Consider the following 20,065-nt stretch of genomic DNA (forward strand, 5'->3'; position numbering starts at 1 on the left):
TGAAATAAATGTAACAGCAGTAGAAAGGAAAAAGTAAACCCATTTCAAAGAAATAAAAGACCAACACTTTTAATACTCCTTGAAAAAACATCATGTGGGATAGACTTGGTCATTCTGTCCCAGTTCACCTTGCTAATCCCAACCCAGGAAATGGGAAGAGACCCAGGACTGACTGAGACAAGCCTCTCCCCTCTGGCTGAATAAGGGCTGCCAATGAAAGCTATCTGCTGACGCAAAGAACCATTTTATAACATAAAAAATGAACAAGCCTTATAAACTAGACTTGTGCAATTCTCGTTTGCATCTGTATAACTGAAATACAAATATGAAATTAAATAGGTCATAAAGCCACAAGTCATCACATAACAACTTAATCACCCACATCCATCAGTTTTCCACTCACCCAGAACGGGGTTCCCTTCCTCCTCTTCTGTTTCTCAATCCGTTTAGGTCGCTCTCTTTCCTTTGTTTCTCTCCACTGTCCTTGCCTGTGTTCCCCCTCGCTCCTGTCTCCCCTTTATTCTATTCCTTTCCTATACCCCTTCCGCGAAATTACTGGAACCGTCACCATCAGTAGCCCTTTCTCCCTAAAATCTCCGATTGTTCTCCACCTCCATACATTTCGCCTTTCTCTCCCCATCCCTGTGCCCCTTCTGCTTCCCCTCTGGTTCCACCTCTCCTGCCAGACTCCCTGGCACCACCGTCTGGCTAAGCTGATTATTTTCTCTATTTTATTGATATTTTACAGAGAGGAAGGGAGAGGAATAGAGAGAAACATAGATGAGTAGATGAGAAACATCAATCAGCTGCCTCCTGCACGCCCCCTATTGGGGATGTGCCCGCAACCCAGGTACATGCCCTTGACCTGAATCAAACCTGGGACCCTTCAGTCTGCAGACCAACGCTCTATCCACTGAGCCAAACCGGTCAGGGCAACACAGTGCTGATTCTTGCTGGGCTCGGTCATCCCTTCCTCCCTTCCAGCCCCTGCACAGGCCTCATCCAACTTTTTCTCCTGACTCTCTCCATCTCAGGTGCCTCGCCCTTCGGGGCCCCACCGCTACTAACCAAGGGCTCCTCACCCTTTTGCTCCCCTTCACGTCTCTAGAGCTCCCCCCTTTCCTCCATGGGTCTCTACTTGTTCTCCATTTACCACTTTCCCGAGTTCCTCTTTCATACTTAACAGTCGATTTGCAAGGGCCTTCCACGTCCTCAATTTGCTGTCTCCTTATGGGCCCCCTCACTGACCTTTCTGCCCTCTCACTACTTTATTTCTTCTCATTATCTCTTTCTCTGATTCCCACTCACCCTCATTGCGCCCCTTTCAGGGCCACCCAGTCGCAGTCACGCCTTCCACGAAGCCAATCCCTGCGTGGGGGGAGGTGACAGCTCCGTGGGACACCCCGGAGGGATGCCCGTGAACGGTTTTAGCAGGAAAACCGCGCGCGGACCTGAGCAGGGGCCCCGGGAAGGCAGACCGCAGGCAGAGAGGGCTCAACAGTTTCAGCCAAAGGGAACGCGGGTCTCAAACCCGCAGCGAAGCCCTCGGGGTCAGAGGTCTCACCGGGACGCGAGACTTACTGCTGATGGGAGGGGGGTTCGGGGTTTCAAGGTCTCCTCGGCCCTCGGGCTTCACACGTGCAGGGCTGTGGGCTGAGATGCGGAGGTTTAAAGGAGAAAGACCAAAGGTCTCAGACGCCACGGTTACCTTCCCTCTGCACCAGCCGCTTCCGGGTCCGGAAGTAACTGCGCGTGCGCGGGGCGGCAAAGGGGGCGTGTGGGGGGGGGCTTGCGGCGGGCGGGCGATGGGCGGGGTTTGGGGCGGCCGGAGCTCCGGGGACAACAGGAGGGCGGGGCGGGTCGAAGCGCGGGGCGTGTACAGGGGGTTAGACTCGGAGGCTGCACCTGGGGTGCTTGGTTGGGCTGAGCTCCAGGAACTGGGGAGGCGCGTGAAATGCACTGCGGCCTAAACGAGGGTGTGGCCTGTCCGGTGGGAAAAGTGGCGGAACCGATGCTGGAGCACATTGCCTACTGGAGGTGGAGCCCAGCCCCAGGATGACCAGGGTCAGCGTCGCCGGGGATGATAGCTGGGCCCCTACTCCTGTCCGCTTGCCTCACAGTTTGTATTTTCTGAATTCTGAACCTGTGCAATTTCTTTTGTGCCCTGTAAAGCAGGACTACTCCCTGCCCGTTTTAAGGTGATATTTCAAAATGTTTAATGTAAAATGTAGAGTTCAGTGGGCCACTTACGTAGAAAGCTACAATGTCTTTGTTTTAACAGGATGAAAACGGATTTGCTCAGAACTTCTATTGGGAAGTGGTGGACTCGCCGGTGAGTATTGGCAGAGATGCCAGCTGAACTCCAGCTCTGGGGTCTGAGAACCTGGCAGAGTTGTGGTGGAGCGATGATTGGATGGAACAACGACCCAAATAAGTAATTTAATGAAGCAAGGAGTGCAGTTGTCTGTGCAGGAGACGCAAACGTGAAGGTAAAATTCAAAATTGTATCTGTGTGAAATTCAAAATTCTACCTTTGGGAAACAGGCCATCACAGACAAACATCTATCAGAACACCATTTCCGTTCCCATTCCCCACTCACCCTGTGCTCAGATGCAGAGACTTTTAAAAAGACAAGACCTGGAGGGATGAAGCATGTGATAATTTAGATCACCATCCATGCTTCTTAAAAAATATGCAGCCCTAGCTGGTTTGGCTCAGTGGATAGAGCGTCGGCCTGTGGACTGAGGGTCCTGGGTTCGATTCTGGTCAAGGGCTCATGCTTGGGTTGTGGGCTTGGTCCCCAGTGTGGGGCACACAGGAAGCAGCCAATCAATGATTCTCTCTCATCACTGATGTTTCTATCTCTCTCTCCCTCTCCCTTCCCCTCTGAAATCAATAAACATATATTTTTTTAAAATGCAGCAATAACTTTTAGGAAATAGACATAAATTGTATTGTTATTTATATATTCGACACTTGAGGGGAATGATAAACTCCAACACCTTTGTTGAGATAAATTTTTCTGACAACATAATTAGTCATTAACTTCTGTATATAATTCAATTTCAAATTTACTTTATATTTATGCAAAAAAGGAGTATTTTTATGCACTTTTTTATATTTTAGCTTTTTGCTTGTTTTCTACTTATGAAGTTCTCGCAGGCGTGGATAATAAATGTCTTGTACTGTTACAAGACAATAGAATTTTCCCTAACTGGTTTGGCTCAGTGGATAGAGTGTTGGCCTGCTGACTGACGAGTGGCCGGTTCAATTCTGGTCAAGGGTACATGCCCAGGTTGCGGGCTCGATCCCCTGTGGAGGTGTGCAGGAGGCAGGCAATCAATGATTCTCTCTCATCATTGATGTTTCTATCTCTCTCCCCCTCCCTGCCTCTTCGAAATCAATAAAAATATGTTAAAAAACAACAAGAAGACAATAGAATTGGCTTTTACCATATGGAAATGTTTGCATTATTTCTAAAGACATTGGGTAGAGATGTCTATCCTCTTTCAAATGAACCTTAAAGAAAGTAAAACAATCTAATCAATTTCCAGAGGTCTCATTCAAACCGTCAAGAAACTTTAAAGCAATATCTATGACATCATATCCATGATGAGTTACATTTTTTCCTCAAATCCCTACATGTGCAACATTTCTGTCCAGTAAGAACTTTTGATGAGATCAAGGCATTTTGGATAAACTCTCCTTTAGCATATAATAAACTGATAAGTTGTCACTGCCATATTCATATACGAAGTTTCCCCAGGTTATGCCTTTGTTGTACTCTTTTGACATTCATTACATTTGACTTACCTAATATTTTGTAAGATTTAAACATCATTACTCATAAAATATGTAAGATTTCATTATAAACTCAATAACATGATTATCCCCCAACTGTTGACATTTGGATAAGAACTTTGCCACACGATGTATTTTTAAGATTTCTTTTACATGTATATTTACTAAAGTTTGGTAAAGTTCAACTCTTGGTAAAATACATTGTCCAGTGCATTATATTTTAAGACACCTTCCCCAAGTAGGAGATTCTCAGGATTACTGAAGATTCATCTTCCTAAAGACAGCCAAATTCATCATATTTGTAAGTAATTTTTTCTCTAATATATATAACTGCGATATTTGTTCATTAATGAAGAGTGGATTGAAACTTTCCCTATCTCTATTGCAAGTGTTGGTTTTGATACTAGGAAGGATTCTTCCATGTTATGAAACTAAGGAACCATTTTGAAAGATTTGACTGGGTTACACTTATACTATGCTACTCAATATTGATCTCTATAGTTAAGCCTGAGGTAACTGAAAGCTTAACCCCATCTTTTCATCAAACCATTCCAGGCATTGGCTTCCAGCATATATATGTGTTTTTAATACAGTGTTTGGCTTAGATTTGACGATCTTGACAAGGTAGATTATGTAGATTTACTGTCTGTAGTAATATCACCAACTAACCATGTTGCCACAAAAGAGCTTTCAACACAGGCTCCCATTTTCACATGAACTTTTTATCAAACTCAGAACTGTTGGAGAAAACCCAATTACAGATCAAAGTCAAGCATCCATGCTGTTCATGGGGAGTTTTGCTGATTATAAAATTTACAAGGGAGTGAAATGGATAAAAGGAGTATTCACATGACTAAAAGGAGTATTTCCTTAATCACTGGAAATTTTTGACATGTGTCTCCCTGTACTATCATTATAAAACATGCAAATTATTAGGTTATTAAAATCTTCACAATTATTGAAGGCTTCGAAAAACTGAAAAACATAAAAATTAGTTTGACCTGGTGAGTTAAATTCTATATCACAAAATCACAGACCATATATATAGATTTTTTTTATTTTTGTATATATTTTTTTTTAGAGAGAGAGAAGAAGGGAGAGGGAAAGACATAAACATCCATGAGAGACATCAACATCAATCAGCGGCCTCCTGCACGCCTCCTGCTGGGGAATGAGCTTGAAATCAGCATGTGCCCAGAACAGGAATCAGACTGCTGACCTGGTGCATGGGTCAACGCTCAGTCACTGAACCACACTGGCCTGGCGAGACTATATTTTTTAAGAACACATGGAACACATATTTAACACTGTCAACTAAAAAAAATCTGGGTTTATCTAAAGAGAGACTTTGCCGAAGCCGGTTTGGCTCAGTGGATAGAGCATCAGCCTGCGGACTGAGGGGTCCCGGGTTCGATTCCGGTCAAGAGCATGTACCTGGGTTGCGGGCACATCCCCGGTGGGGGATGTGTAGGAGGCAGCTGATCGATGTTTCTCTCTCATCAATGTTTCTAACTCTCTATCTCTCTCCCTTCCTCTCTGTGAAAAATCAATAAAATATATTTAAAAAAAAAATAAATTGCCGAACCGGTTTGGCTCAGTGGATAGAGCATCAGCCTGCGGACTCAAGGGTCCCAGGTTCGATTCCGGTCAAGGGCATGTACCTTGGTTGCGGGCACATCCCCAGTGTGGGGCGTGCAGGAGGCAGCTGATCGATGTTTCTCTCGCATAGATGTTTCTAACTCTCTATCCCTCTCCCTTCTTCTCTGTAAAAAATCAATAAAATATATTAAAATAAATAAATAAATAAATAAATAAATAAAAAATAAAGAGAGACTTTATACAAAAGATGATTTCAGTAGGCCTTCCCAGGCCTTTACCACACTATTCTCTGTGTCCATTGATATGCATATCTACACTAAATACAAGACAAAGATGCTAATTGACCATACCTTTGCTATGCCCTGAGCCACGCCCACCAGCCAATCAGAGGTAGGACACCCGGCTTACGCCCAGCTCTGGCCGCTCCAGGCCGGTGCACAGCGTGCAGAGACAAGTAGCGGCCAGGGTGGGGGCAGGATGCAGGCTCCATCAGGGGGTTGGGGAGCTCCCCCCTGTCATGCACAGATCAGGGCCCATCAGGGAGTTGGGGAGCTCCCTCCTGTTATGCACAGAGCAGGGCAAATCAGGAGGTTGAGGAGCTCCCCCGTCACCCACACAGTAGAGCCGATAGGGGAGTTGGGGCACCGCCCCCTGTCATCCACAGAGCAGGGCCGATCAGGGTGATGGGGCGATGCAACCTGTCACACTCAGGGCAGGTCCCATGGGGAGGTTATGGCTCTACCCCGTCACACACAGAGCAGGTCCCGTGGCGGGGGGGTGGGGGGCCGCACCATGTCACACACAGAGCAGGGCCAATCAGGGGGTTGGGGCGCTGCACCCTGACACACACAGAGCCCCAGGGCAATCAGAAGTTTGGGGAGCTCCCTCCTATCAGGCACAGAGCAGGGCTGATCAGGGGGTTGGGGTGCCTTCTTCTGCCACAAACAGAGCAGGGCAGATAGGGAGGTTGTGGCCCCGCCCCCTGTCACACACAGAGCCACAGGGTGATCAGGGGGTTTGGGCGCTTCCCCCGTCACGCTGATCCTGGTGATGGGAGGCCTCGTGGCTCTGCTGATCCCGGTGCTGGGAGGCATATTACCCTTCTACTATATAGGATAGAGGCCTGGTGCACGGGTGGGGGCCGGCTGGTTTGCCCTGAAGGGGGTCCTGGATCAGGGTGGGGGCCCCACTGGGGTGCCTGGCCAGCCTGGGTGAGGGGATGATGGCTGTTTGCAGCTGGTCACACCCCCTTCAGGGTGGCGGTCCCCTCGGGGGTGCCTGGCCAGTCTGGGTGAGGGGCTGAGGGCTGTTTTCAGGCTGGCGGGTGACTGAAGCTCCCAACCGCTCCATTTTTTCTTTTTTCTTTTTATTTTCTTTTTAGCTCTGAGGCTTGGCTCCAGCTCTTAGGCCTCAGCTGCTGAAAGCAGGTATCTGGTTTGTTTGGGTTCTATAATCGAAACACTGTTTCAACTCCAGCTCTGAGATCCCAGCTGGCTGAAAGCAGGTTTCTGGGGTTTTGTTTAGCTTCTATATTTGTAACAATGTTTCAAACTGCAAGCTCAGAGGCCGGCAGTGGCAGGCAGGGAACACTGGAGTCCTCGGTCACTGAAGCAAGCAAGCTTCATGTTCGCTTCAAGGTGCCTTGCTGCCGGCCATCTTGGCTGGCAGTTAATTTGCATATCACCCTGATTAGCCAATGGGAAGGGTAGCGCAGGTATGGCTAATTACCATGTTTCTCTTTTATTAGATAGGATTCATTGGGTTACCAATGAGATCAAAGAAGAAATTAAAAACATCCTGGAAACTAATGACAATGAAAACACAACAATCCAAAATCTATGGGACACAATGAAAGCAGTCCTGAGAGGGAAGTTTATAGCTCTACAGGCCTATCTCAAAAACCAAGATAAAATGGTAGTAAATCATCTAACTCAACATCTAAAGAATTAGAAAGAGAGCAACAAGAAAACCCCAGAGTGAGCAGAAGGAAGGAGATAATAAAGATTAGAGCAGAAATAAATGACATAGAGACCAAAAACACAATACAGAAAATCAATGAAACCAAGAGCTGGTTCTTTGAAAGGATAAACAAGATTGACAAACCTCTAGCCAGGCTCACCAAGAAGCAAAGAGAAAGGACCCAAATCAACAAAATCAGAAATGATAGAGGCGAAATAACAACAGATCCCACAGAAATACAAATGATTGTTAGAAAATACTATGGACAACTCTACTCCAACAAACTAGACAACCTGGAGGAAATGGGCAAATTCCTAGAAAAATACAACATTCCAAAACTCAATCAGAAAGAATCTAAAAATCTCAATAGGCCAATAACTGTGGAAGAAATTTAAGCAGTCATCAAAAAGCTTCCATCAAACAAAAGCCCAGGACCAGACGGCTTCACAGGGGAGTTTTACCAAACATTCAAGGAAGAACTAAAACCTATCCTCCTCAGACTACTACAAAAAATTCAAGAGGAAGGAACACTTCCAAGCTCATTCTATGAAGCCAGCATCACCCTAATACCAAAACCAGGTGAAGACAACACAATGAGAGAGAATTACAGGCCAATATCCCCCATGAACATAGATGCCAAAATCCTCAACAAAATCTTAGCAAATCGGATTCAGCAGTACATCAGAAAGATGATACACCATGACCAAGTAGGATTTATCCCAGGGATGCAAGGATGGTACAATATCCGAAAATCAATAATCGTGATACATCACATAAACAAATTGAAAGAAAAAAACCACATAGTCATATCAATTGATGCAGAAAAAGCATTTAACAAAATCCAACACCCATTTTTGATAAAAACTCTCAGCAAGGTGGGAGTAGAAGGATCATACCTCAACATAATAAAATCAATATATGACAAGCCCACAGCCAACATCATACTCAATGGACAAAAACTAACACCATTTCCCCTAAGAACAGGAACAAGACAGGGATGCCCACTCTCACCACTCCTGTACAGCATAGTACTGGAAGTATTAGCCATTGCAATTAGACAAGAAGAAATAAAAGGCATCCAAATTGGAAAAAGAGGAAGTAAAACTGTCCTTATTTGCAGATGACATGATATTATACATACAAAACCCTAAAGTCTCCATCAAAAAACTACTAGACTTAATACATGAATTTGGCAATGTAGCAGGATACAAAATTAACCCCAAGATATCTAAGGCATTTCTATACACCAATAGTGAACTTTCAGAAAGAGAGACTAAAAAAACAATCCCATTTACCATCTCACCAAAAAAATTAAGCTACCTAGGAATAAACTTAACTAAAGAGGTAAAAGACCTCTACTCAGAAAACTACAGGATGTTGAAAAAAGAGATAGAGGAAGACATAAACAGATGGAAGAACATACCGTGTTCATGGATTGGTAGAATCAACATCATCAAAATGTCCATACTACCCAAAGCAATCTATAAATTCAACGCACTTCCCATTAAAATACCAACGGCATACTTCACAGATCTAGAAGGAACTCTCCAAAAATTCATCTGGAATAAAAAAAGACCCCGAATAGCTGCAGCGATCCTGAGAAAGAACAAAATAGGTGGGATATCAATACCAGATATCAAGCTATATTACAAAGCCACTGTTCTCAAAACTGCCTGGTACTGGCACAAGAATAGACATATAGATCAATGGAATAGAGAGCCCAGAAATCGGCCCGAACCAATATGCTCAATTAATATTTCACAAAGGAGGCAAGAACATACAATGGAGTCAAGATAGTCTCTTCAATAAATGGTGTTGGGAAAATTGGACAGATATATGCAAGAAAATGAAACTAGACCACCAACTTACACCATACACAAAAATAAACTCAACATGTATAAAGGACTTAAATGTACGATGGGAAACCATAAAAATTCTAGAAGAATCCAAAGGCAACAAAATCTCAGACATATGCCGAAGCAATTTCTTCACTGATACAGCTACGAGGGCAATTGAAACTAAAGAGAAAATGAATAAATGGGACTTCATCAAAATAAAAAGCTTCTGCACAGCAAAAGAAACCATCAGCAAAACAACAAGAAAGCCCACTGCGTGGGAAAACATATTTGCCAATGTCATATCTGATAAGGGCCTAATCTCCAAAATTTATAGGGAACTCATACATCTTAACAAAAGGAAGATAAAAAATCCAATCAAAAAATGGGCAAAGGATCTAAATAGACACCTTTCAAAAGAGGACATTCAGAAAGCCAAGAGACATATGAAAACATGCTCAAAGTCACTAATCATCCGAGAGATGCAAATCAATACAACAATGAGGTACCATCTCACACCTGTCAGACTGGCTATCATCAACAAATCAACAAACGACAAGTGCTGGAGAGGATGTGGAGAAAAAGGAGCACTCATGCACTGCTGGTGGGAATGCAGACTGGTGCAGCCACTATGGAAGACAGTATGGAGTTTCCTCAAAAAACTAAAAATGGAACTCCCATTTGACCCTGTGATCCCACTTCTAGGAATATATCCCAAGAAATCAGAAACACCAATCAGAAAGGATATTTGCACCCATATGTTCATAGCAGCACAATTCACCATAGCTAAGATCTGGAAACAGCCTAAGTGTCCATCAGTAGATGAATGGATTAGAAAACTGTGGTACATCTACACGATGGAATACTACGCTGCTGTAAAAAAGAAGGAACTCTTACCATTTGCAATGGCATGGATGGAACTGGAGAGCATTATGCTAAGTGAAAAAAGCCAGTCAATGAAGGAAAAATACCACATGATCTCACTCATTCATGGATAATAAAGACCATTATAAACTTATGAACAAAAACAGATACAGAGGCAGTGCTGCCTCAAACAGACTGTCAAACTGCAGCGGGAAGGCCGGGGAGGGTAGGGGGACAGAAGGGGGGGTAAGAGATCAACCAAAGGACTTATATGCATGCATATAAGCATAACCAATGGACATAAGACACTGGGGGGGTAGGGGAGGCCAGGGGATTGTCAAGGGCGGGGGGAAAAAGGAGACATATGTAATACCCTTTGTAATACTTTAAGCAATAAAAAAAAAAAGAATACAAAATGCCCTGCAATTATCAGAAAAATGTAAATCCTAGATTTTCACAACATTCAGGTGTTTATTCACACATCTCTCAGGAACCTGAGCGCTAATTTAAAGCAGCCACATCATAGCTCAGTGGTGAGACCAAGACACAATGTACTTTGACTTCAATAATTAAAAAAAAATTAAGATGACTGTGAATTAAATGTTCCAGATGGTACCAAAGCCAAAGATTTTGAAAGACATTTTATCAGAAAGAAAGAAGAAATGAGCCAGTAGACAACTCATGCTCTGTACATAAACAAATATACATAGCACATCAACACACTTGTACAAAGGTTCACCACACATTAAAATGCAAAAATGGCCTGACCGGTTTGGCTCAGTGGATAGAGCGTCAGCCTGCAGACTGAAGGGTCCCGGGTTCGATTCCGGTCAAGGGCATGTACCCTGGTTGCGGGCACATCCCCAGTGGGGAGTGTGCAGGAGGCAGCTGATCGATGTTTCTCTCTCGTTGTTTCTGACTCTCTATCCCTCTCCCTTCCTCTCTGTAAAAAATCAATAAAATTAAAATTAAAATAAAATAAAATAAAATAAAATGCAAAAATGCATATCCTCACTCATATTCTATCACGCACTCACACTCCTGCCCACACCACATACTCATAATCACATTCATACATACTCATAATCAAACATGCCATGACAGAAGCTCACATGGGTGTACTCAGGTTTATAAAAATATCACATTAACAGGTCCCATGAATGAGCATATCTCAGTAACATGCTCATGTATGGATACACAGTAGTAACTACAGTCCTCTGGGTGCCTAACAGGGTGGCTATTTCCCTCATCCATGATCCCGCCTACACTACAACAATGCATGTGGAAATGGCTTCCAATGTTCAGAACTTTGAAAGTGCAGTGAGCATTGCCACTTTAGGTCAAAGACTATGGTGGGAAACTTAGTGTGTGTGGACAACTGACAGTGTGTGGCTGAATGCAGCAGCAGAGTGGAAAAGGGCTATAGAAAAAAGGGCATAAGGATAAACTGGAGCTGCAGTCTGGGTTCCAGGGGTCCCAGAGTGCAGGAGAAGAGAAAGTGCGAGGACCTGCACCAATTCCCCAGAGCTTAAGACTGTAGAAAAATACTTTTGACAGTCCTGGAAGCAAAAGGTCTAAAATCACATTGTGGGCAGTGTCATGCTCTATCTACCTAGAAGTCTAGAGGGATTAAGTCTTAACCCTTGCTTCTGCCCCGTGGATGTCAGCACCTTTGGCTCTCTGTGGCCTATACCTTCATCACTCTATCTGCTTTCATCATCAAAGGTGTTCTTTGTATCTGTAGGTCCAACTTCCCTTTTCTTTGAGGAAACCCAGACATTGTGTTAGGTCTCATTCTAGTCCAGTCTGACCTCATTTTAACTTGATTACATCTACAAAGACCCTATTCCCACAGGTACAGGTACTGAATTTCAGGCTTTGAACATGCATTTGAGTCACACAATTCACCATTCAAAAGGACAGCAGCCCTGACCGGTTTGGCTCAGTGGATAGAGTGTCGTCCTGAGGACTGAAGGGTCCCAGATTCGATTCCAGTCAAGAATTGGTTGAGGGTACATCCCCGGTGGGGGGTGTGCAAGAGGCAGCCGATCGATGTTTCTATCTCATCGATGTTTCTAACTCTCTATCCCTTTCCCTTCCTCTCTGTAAAAAATCAATAAAATATATTTTTTTAAAAAAGGACTGCAAGGTACAAGATAGTTAAAGTAACTGAGGGCTGAATGTACTATACAGGGTGCAAGGGTACACAAAAGTGAACAAGGAAATGAAGTCTACATGTTGGGGGATAAGGAATTGAGGAAGTCACAGGAATCCTATATAATAAAAGGCCAGGAATCATAAGCATAAGGACTGGAATGACCACTCGACCAGTTGCCAAGAGATACATTGACCACCTCTCGGTCCTTCCCCCCCACCCCCACCCCGCAGGCTCCAATTGCAGAATCGCGAACGGGGAACCACAGCAAATGGGGCGGGGTTGGGGGCTGGGGGGGGCGGTGAGGGTGGCGGCAGGGCAGGACTGGTGAGTGGCGGCAGAGGGCGGTGAGTGGTGAGGCGACAGCAGCAGCAAAATCAGCAAAGTTTGGCTAGCTCTTCAGAAACCTTACATAAGGGGCATACAAATTGAAGGCCCTGGGGTGCACAAAAGACTACTGTTCACAAGGACTGCTGGAGAAATCATATCAAAACTTACATTCACTTGTGACACTGTAAGTTGGTGTCTGTATGCACTAGAGATTCATGGGAGGTCAGTTCTTTACTTAACTACACAAAATAAATGATAATGCTGAAACACCACAGACTTTTACATAAACCCACAACAATACTCTCACTACATATTTTTTTGTAACCATCATAATGTCCCAGCAGGTACAATGAATAAAAAAATAAATTATGGGTAAACTCTTTACACATTATTTAAGGTTTAAAGCCTGTGAGTAAACGTCACTCCACTGCATTACAAATTGTTACCTACAATGGTGAATAAGGTGGGAAACATTAAGACTGATGGCATGTCAAAACCTCATTCATTACACATCACTGTTAACATATTTCAATTACTTCATCTTTATTAATGAACATATTAAGTCCACACATTGTCTAAACAAAGTATTTCAAAGCACATGTATTGTCTTGGGTTGAAATAGACATTACAAGCATTCAAAGATCATGAAATGAATTAAGAGAGAAATCACATGAATACTTTTGTTTAAAAAAGCCACAAATAACTGTTGCAATAAAAAAGGATTCAGTGGAGACAATTACATTTGTCCTAATATTCATCCCCTTGGTATTTTGATTTATTTTGATTTCAATATATTTTATTGATTTTTTACAGAGAGGAAGGGAGAGGGATAAAGAGTTAGAAAGATGGATGAGAGAGAAACGTCAATCAGCTGCCTCCTGCACACTCCCTACTGGGGATGTGCCCATAACCAAGGTACATGCCCTTGACCGGAATCAAACCTGGGACCCTTGAGTCCACAGGCTGGCGTTCTATCCACTGAGCCAAACCAGTTCGGACGGTATTTTGATTTATACTAAAAAATCATGTAACTTTCCTTACTATAGTCTTTAAAATATGTATTTTGATTTAAACTCATATTTGAAAAGTGTTACTGACTTACTACTTTCAAGTACAAATGCTGTGGGGTTTTCTGAAATACAGTGGGGCCTTGACTTATGAGTTTAATTCGTTCGGAGACCAAGCTCGTTAAGGAGCTCGTTAACTCAAATTATCAACTTAATGCAAAAAATCGGCAGAGACAGCTGGTATCTCAAAAAACTCGTTAGTCGGGACATTCGTAAGTCAAGGCCCCACTGTATGTATTTTGAGGAAAGATTTTTTATCATTTATTACAAAAGTAGAATTTCTCACGAGTATGCATTCTCTGATATGCAGAAAGATTGTACGTCCATGTATAGGGTTTGCATATTGTTTAACATTTTAAGTTTTTCTCCAGTAAAAATACTCATGTGGCAGTTAAGATGTACCAGTAAATGCTGAAAACAATCTGCAGAACTTTTTATATTTGTATGGCATCTCTCCACTATAAATTTTTAAAGCAACCGTCGCAAACCGGTGGTCCACAGACCACTGGTGGTTCATGAGGTCTGAAAGGTTGGCGACCGCTGGTTTAAGGAAACCTTTGCAGCAGTGGTCGCCAACTGGTGGTCTGCAGACCACTGGTGGTCCATGAGGTCTGAAAACTTGGCAACCATTGCTCTAAAGTAAATTGGAGCTTGAGCAATGGTTAAAGGTTTTGCCAGATTGTTTATATTTGTATTCTTTCAGTAAAGCATAAATTATGTGATACTGATTAAGGTTTCAACACTGGGTAAAGGTGTTATCAAATTCTCTCCATTGTAAGGTTTCTCTCTGGTATGATATTCAGTGAGGTTTGGGCAATGGTTGGAAGTTTTTCCATATTCTTTATATTTATACTAGTGGCCCGGTGCACAGAATTTGTGCACTAGAGTGGGGGGGTCCCCTGAGCCCGGCCAGTGCCCTCTCACAGTCCGGAACCCCTCAGGGGATGTCCACCTGCGGGCTTAGGCCCGCTCCCTGTGGGGAACAGGCCTAAGCCAATAGCAGGACATCCCTCTTGCAGTCTGGGACCCCTTGCAGCTACCGCCTGCCTGCTCGCTGCTCTTTACCACTTCGCTTGCTGCTCCTTAGCACTTCCATGGAGGCAGGAGAGGCTCCTGCCACTGCCACTATGCTCGTCAGCCGTGATCCTGACTTCTGGCTGAGCAGCGCTCCCCCTGTGGGAGCGCACTGACCACCAAGGAGCAGCACCTGTGTTGAGCACTGGCCCCCTGGTGGTCAGTGGACATCATAGTAGCCAGTCATTCTGGTTGTTCTGCTGTAAGGGTTGCTTAGGCTTTTATTATATAGCTTCTATTTGCTATAAATTTCCCAATATTGAGTACAGCAATAGCAAGGTTAAAGGCTTTGTCATACTCTTCACATTTGTAAAGCTTCTCTCAGGTATGCATTCTCATATACTTGGTAAGATTTGAGCAGTGGGTAAAGGCTTTGCCACATTCTGTGTTTCTAAGGCTTCTCTCTAGTTGAGTCCTCTGATGCTATAAATGTTTAAATATGATGTGAAGGCATTTTGACATCTGCACATTTATAAGAGTTTGTGTCCTGAGTGATTTCTCTGATGTTTGGAAAAGGCTGAATACCAGCTAAAGACTTTGCCACATTCTGAACATTTATAGGGTTTCTCTCCAGAATGAATATTCTGATGTTGAGTAAGATGTGAGCCCCGGGTAAAGGCTTTGCCACATTCTTCACATTTAAATGGCTTCTCTCCAGAATGAATTTTCTGATGTTTAGCAAGTTGTGAGCCCTGGTTAAAGGCTTTACCACATTCTCTACATGTATAAGGCTTCTCTCCAGAATGAATTTTCTGATGTTGAGTAAGATTTGACCTCCGGATAAAGGTTTTACCACATTCTCTACATTTATACGGCTTCTCTCCAGTATGAATTCTCTGATGATCGGTAAGGTTTGAACAGTGGCTAAAAGCTTTGCCACATTCAGTACATTTATAAGGCTTCTCTCCAGAATGAATTATCTGATGTCGAGTAAGATGTGAGCTCTGGATAAAAGTTTTGCCACATTCTCTGCATTTATAAGGCTTCTCTCCAGAATGAATAATCTGATGCCGAGTAAGACTTGAGCTCCGGATAAAGGTTTTACCACATTCTCTACATTTATAAGGCTTTAGTCCAGTATGAATTCTCTGATGATGGCTAAGGTTTGAACAGTGGCTAAAAGCTTTGCCACATTCAGTACATTTATAAGGCTTCTCTCCAGAATGAATTATCTGATGTCGAGTAAGATATGAGCTCTGGATAAAAGCTTTGCCACATTCTCTACATTTATAAGGCTTTTCTCCAGTATGAATTCTCTGATGTAAAATAACATTTGCCTGCCACTTAAAGGCTTTATCACATTCTTTGCATTTGTAAGGCTTCTCTGCAGTACGGATTTCCTTATGTATATTTAACTTAGAAGACTGACTAAACACTTTCACGTAGTGATTACACGGGAGAGACTCCTCCTCAATATGAGTACTTTTATGTTCAGTAAGATTTGACGATTGGTTGGAAGACTTGGCACATTCACTAAAACTTTCTGTCTTCTCTACAGTATGAATACCCTGAGGTATAAAAATATTTGAGTTTTTTTCAAAGACTTTAGGCAATTTATACTTATTCTGTGGAAGCTGAGCTCTTTGATGGTTATTAGAATTTGACCCTTGGTTAAAGTTTTTCTGAGATTCATTGCATTGGTGACTTCTCTCTTCATTATATGTACTCTGATAATAATTTAAGAGAGAAAAACTTTTAGTGAGGGCTCTAATATCATTACACATTTACAATTATTCTCAATTACCTATTTGATATCATGATGGTTGTATATATATCCTCCCACAGTTATGAAAATTATAAACTCTGAAAAAAGAACTATTTTCCCATGAAACAATAATACAAAATTGGCTAAGGGATTTACAAATTCATTTATAACGTGTACCTTCATTATTTTTTAAATTTTGTTTTATTGCTTAAAATATTACAAAGAGTAGTATATATGTCTTCTTTTTTTTCCTCCCTTGACCTTCCCCCGGCCACCCCTACCCCCCAGTGTCTTGTGTCCATTGCTTAGCCTTATATCCATGCATACAAGTCCTTTGGTTGATCTCTTTGTACCTTCATTTTTAAAATATCTCATTTGTAGTAATATTTGACTGTTTAATCAAATGCTACATTAAATCATTCAAAAATTATTTGTACAATGGACTAGGTGACTTTTCTAATATTAGAAATTTTACTTCAGAGACTATACATACATTTATTTATTTTAGTTTTCACATGAGGACATGTTTATTGATTTTTAGAGACAGAAAAGGGGGGACGGAAAGAGATAAAAAAAATCGATGAGAGGGAAAGATCGATCAATTGCCTCCTGCCTACACCCGGACCAGAGATCGAACCCTAAATCTACATGTGTTCCAACAAGCATTGAACCCACAACATTTCAGGGTGACACTCCAACCAACTGAGTCACAGCAGCCAGAGCAGAGACTATATACTTTTAAAGTTTTTTTTGTTCAGAAACACATTGTTCTGCCAATGTAACTGTTGTCAAGTAGAGGGTAATTGCCCCACTTTGGGGCAAGATCATGACTCACAAGATTTTTTCTCTTCATATTCCCCTGCACATTACAAAATTTTCATTCAGTGTAAATTCTCAATGCCATATCTGCTATATCTTACCTGTAACATTTTCTGGAATGACACTTCTACACCTGACTTTGACAAGAAACCTTGGGTAACTTGAGAAGATATATCTGAAATATAACAAATTAATTAGAAAATACACTCAGCTAAATATTCTTTCAATTTTAATGTACAGAATTAATACCTGTAAGAAGACTTCAGTGAGATAGAAGAACAGGAAGCACCTTCCGCCATGGAGATGTTAACTTACCAACAATTACTGATACAATTACCTTCTAAAGTACTTCAGAAGCCAGTTCAAAGACCGCAATATGCATCAGAAAGCACAAAATAAAAAAGTCATATCAAAGATGGAAACAAATTATGTACATTTGCCCAAAATACCTGCTCACTCTTTCTGACTCAGGAATGGGAAAATATCATGGGCTCTAAATAAAAATAAATATGTTTTAAACTGGAAAGTTACACAAAACTCACACACGCAGGCTTCTGGTCAAGATGGAGGTGTAGGTAACTGTGGCACTGGCAACCTCCCACAACCACATAAAAAAAAATACAACTGAACTACAGGAAAACCATCTCTCAGAACTGACTGAAACCTAACTGAATGAAGTTGTAAAACTAAGGACATAAAGAAGGCTTATCCAGACTGGTAGGAGGTGCAACGTCACAGAATGGACTGGGCCCACATGGTGGATAAAAATCACCAGTGGCATATCAGCTGCAGAGGTCGCATCTGAGGAGTGAAGGGTCACAGCCCACAGAAGGCCCTCCAGCCCCGGGTTCCAATGCCAAGAAGAGATGTTCCCATTACTCTGGCTGTAAAAACCAGCAAGGATTGTGGCTGAGTGAGACGGAGAGCTGATGGAGTCCTAGGCAATTCCTCTTAAAGGGCTCACGCTCTGACTTATTCAGATTTGTGCCTTGTGAGCTCCAGTGCTGTGGCAGCAGCTTGAATGGTACCAGGGACATACAGGTTGGACCTGAAGGATGAGAGCTGTAGAAGGAGCTTTCTCCCAGGCATAAGTCTTGGTAGAAGCCATTGTTTCTTTTCTGAGCCTTTCACCCACATAGCTGGCAAACAGGAGCCACAGCTGAGTCTCCATCAATTTGGCTCACACTTTTCACCACACCCTGAAGATTTCCTGACACCTCACCCCATCAACATGTGGGACCACCAAAGCTGTTTCCAGTGGCTATTCCATACAAACAGCCTAAATTGGCTTATGCTTCAGTCTTTACAACAATGTCTCAAACAAGCAGGATCTGGCCCCAGTGTACCCGCCCCATAACTCTGGCTAAATGGCTCCAGCACGGAAACTATGTAATGTCTAATTATTGGGGCGTACACCTGAAACTAATATTACATTGGCAACTACAATAGAAAATTTTTAAAAGTGAGTTAAACACACACACATACACACACACACACACCAATTACACTTTCCAGAATAGGTGTGACAGGCCTTTAAAAACCTACCACAGCTGATAGTTATTTTTGTTCTATACAAAGCAAGTTTATAAAGAATGGGATCGCAACAAAAGATCAAAAGAAACAGAAATGAAGAAACAGAAAAACAATCCAACCAGAGGAACAAAATAAATCTCCATAAGTTGGCCCTAAGTTAATAAACATATGTTAATTACCTGACAAAGATATGAGAGAAAAAAAAAACACCTTAAAAGGGCTCAATTGGAAAAATATACAGAACTAATTATTGTCATCAAAATTAGGCATGACAATAATAAAAATGCAAGCAGACAGAAAGTATAAGAAAGAACCAAACAGATATAGGGAGCTGAAGAATATAGTTAGTACCTGAATGAAATACACAATAGAAACATCAGAAACAGGCTTCATCAAGCAAAAGGAAGGATAAGACAACTTGGACTGACCCACAGTGTTCCTGGGACGTGGGAACCAAATTCCAGTATCTCAACCACTTCCCTCCCAAATTACTTACATGGGGCAGAAAACAGAACTTTAAAACTAGTTTAACATAAAATTCATCAGCAACATGCACAGACTTCCCCAGGTTCACCAAGAAATCCAATAGTAGCCAGGTCATGCCACCCTTACACTGTTACAGGAAGACTATGGCTCTCACTGCAAAGGTGATGGAAGCAGAAAGAGAATGCTTAGATGATATTGGTGAGTAAGTGTTGGAGAGGATCTGTCCCACTAAGACAGAAACAGAAATAAACGTGACCCTCTCAAAAATTAGTTCCATTGAAGCAGATGTTTCCAAACCATTATATAATACCCGATCTTCGGCCTCTCACCTGGTTCATCTGTTTCCTTGATTCCCACCTACCTGGCTGGATGGGTATTGTCTTTTTTCCCTTCAACTCCCAGGGCTCCTTCATGTATTTCAAAAAGGTGAGTAGGTCTGGTTTAGACACACCTGTTTATTAGAAAAAGGAACATGGGCCATAGCCAGTTTGGCTCATTGGGTAGAGTGTCAGCCTGAGGACTGAAGGGTCCCTGGTTTGATTCCGGTCAAGTGCACATGCCTGGGATACAGGCTTGATCCTCAGTAAGGGATGTGCAAGAGGCAGCCAGTCGATAATTCTCTCTCATCATTGATATTTCTACCTCTCTCTCCGTCTCCCTCTCTGAAATCAAATAAAAATATATTAAAAACAACAACAACCAAAAACTTACAAAAAAAAGAAGCATGGGTTCAATGGAGAATCTCCAATTTCCAATCCAGCTCTGTGCTCAAGTAAGAAGAAAGGACATTGTAGAATACCAGAATATCATAAAAAATTATTTTCCAAAATATTATTT

General features: G+C 42.4%; 1 long non-coding RNA gene across 2 annotated transcripts in view; it reads right to left on the reverse strand.

The window, feature by feature from the left end:
• The window catches only part of LOC308523144, a 32,784-nt gene extending 13,567 nt beyond the window's left edge, over nt 1-19,217 (reverse strand). Inside the window, exon 1 of one of the 2 annotated variants that reach the window (XR_013996300.1) lies at nt 1,582-1,722. This is a non-coding gene — a long non-coding RNA (uncharacterized lncRNA). Of the gene's footprint in view, nt 1-1,581; nt 1,723-17,310 lie in introns of those variants that run through there. The other variant, XR_013996301.1, reaches the window with a different exon arrangement.
• Nucleotides 19,218-20,065: the final 848 nt, after the last annotated feature.

This window comes from Myotis nattereri, assembly GCF_964212035.1.
Source record: "Myotis nattereri genome assembly, chromosome: 8".
NCBI lineage: Eukaryota > Metazoa > Chordata > Mammalia > Chiroptera > Vespertilionidae > Myotis > Myotis nattereri.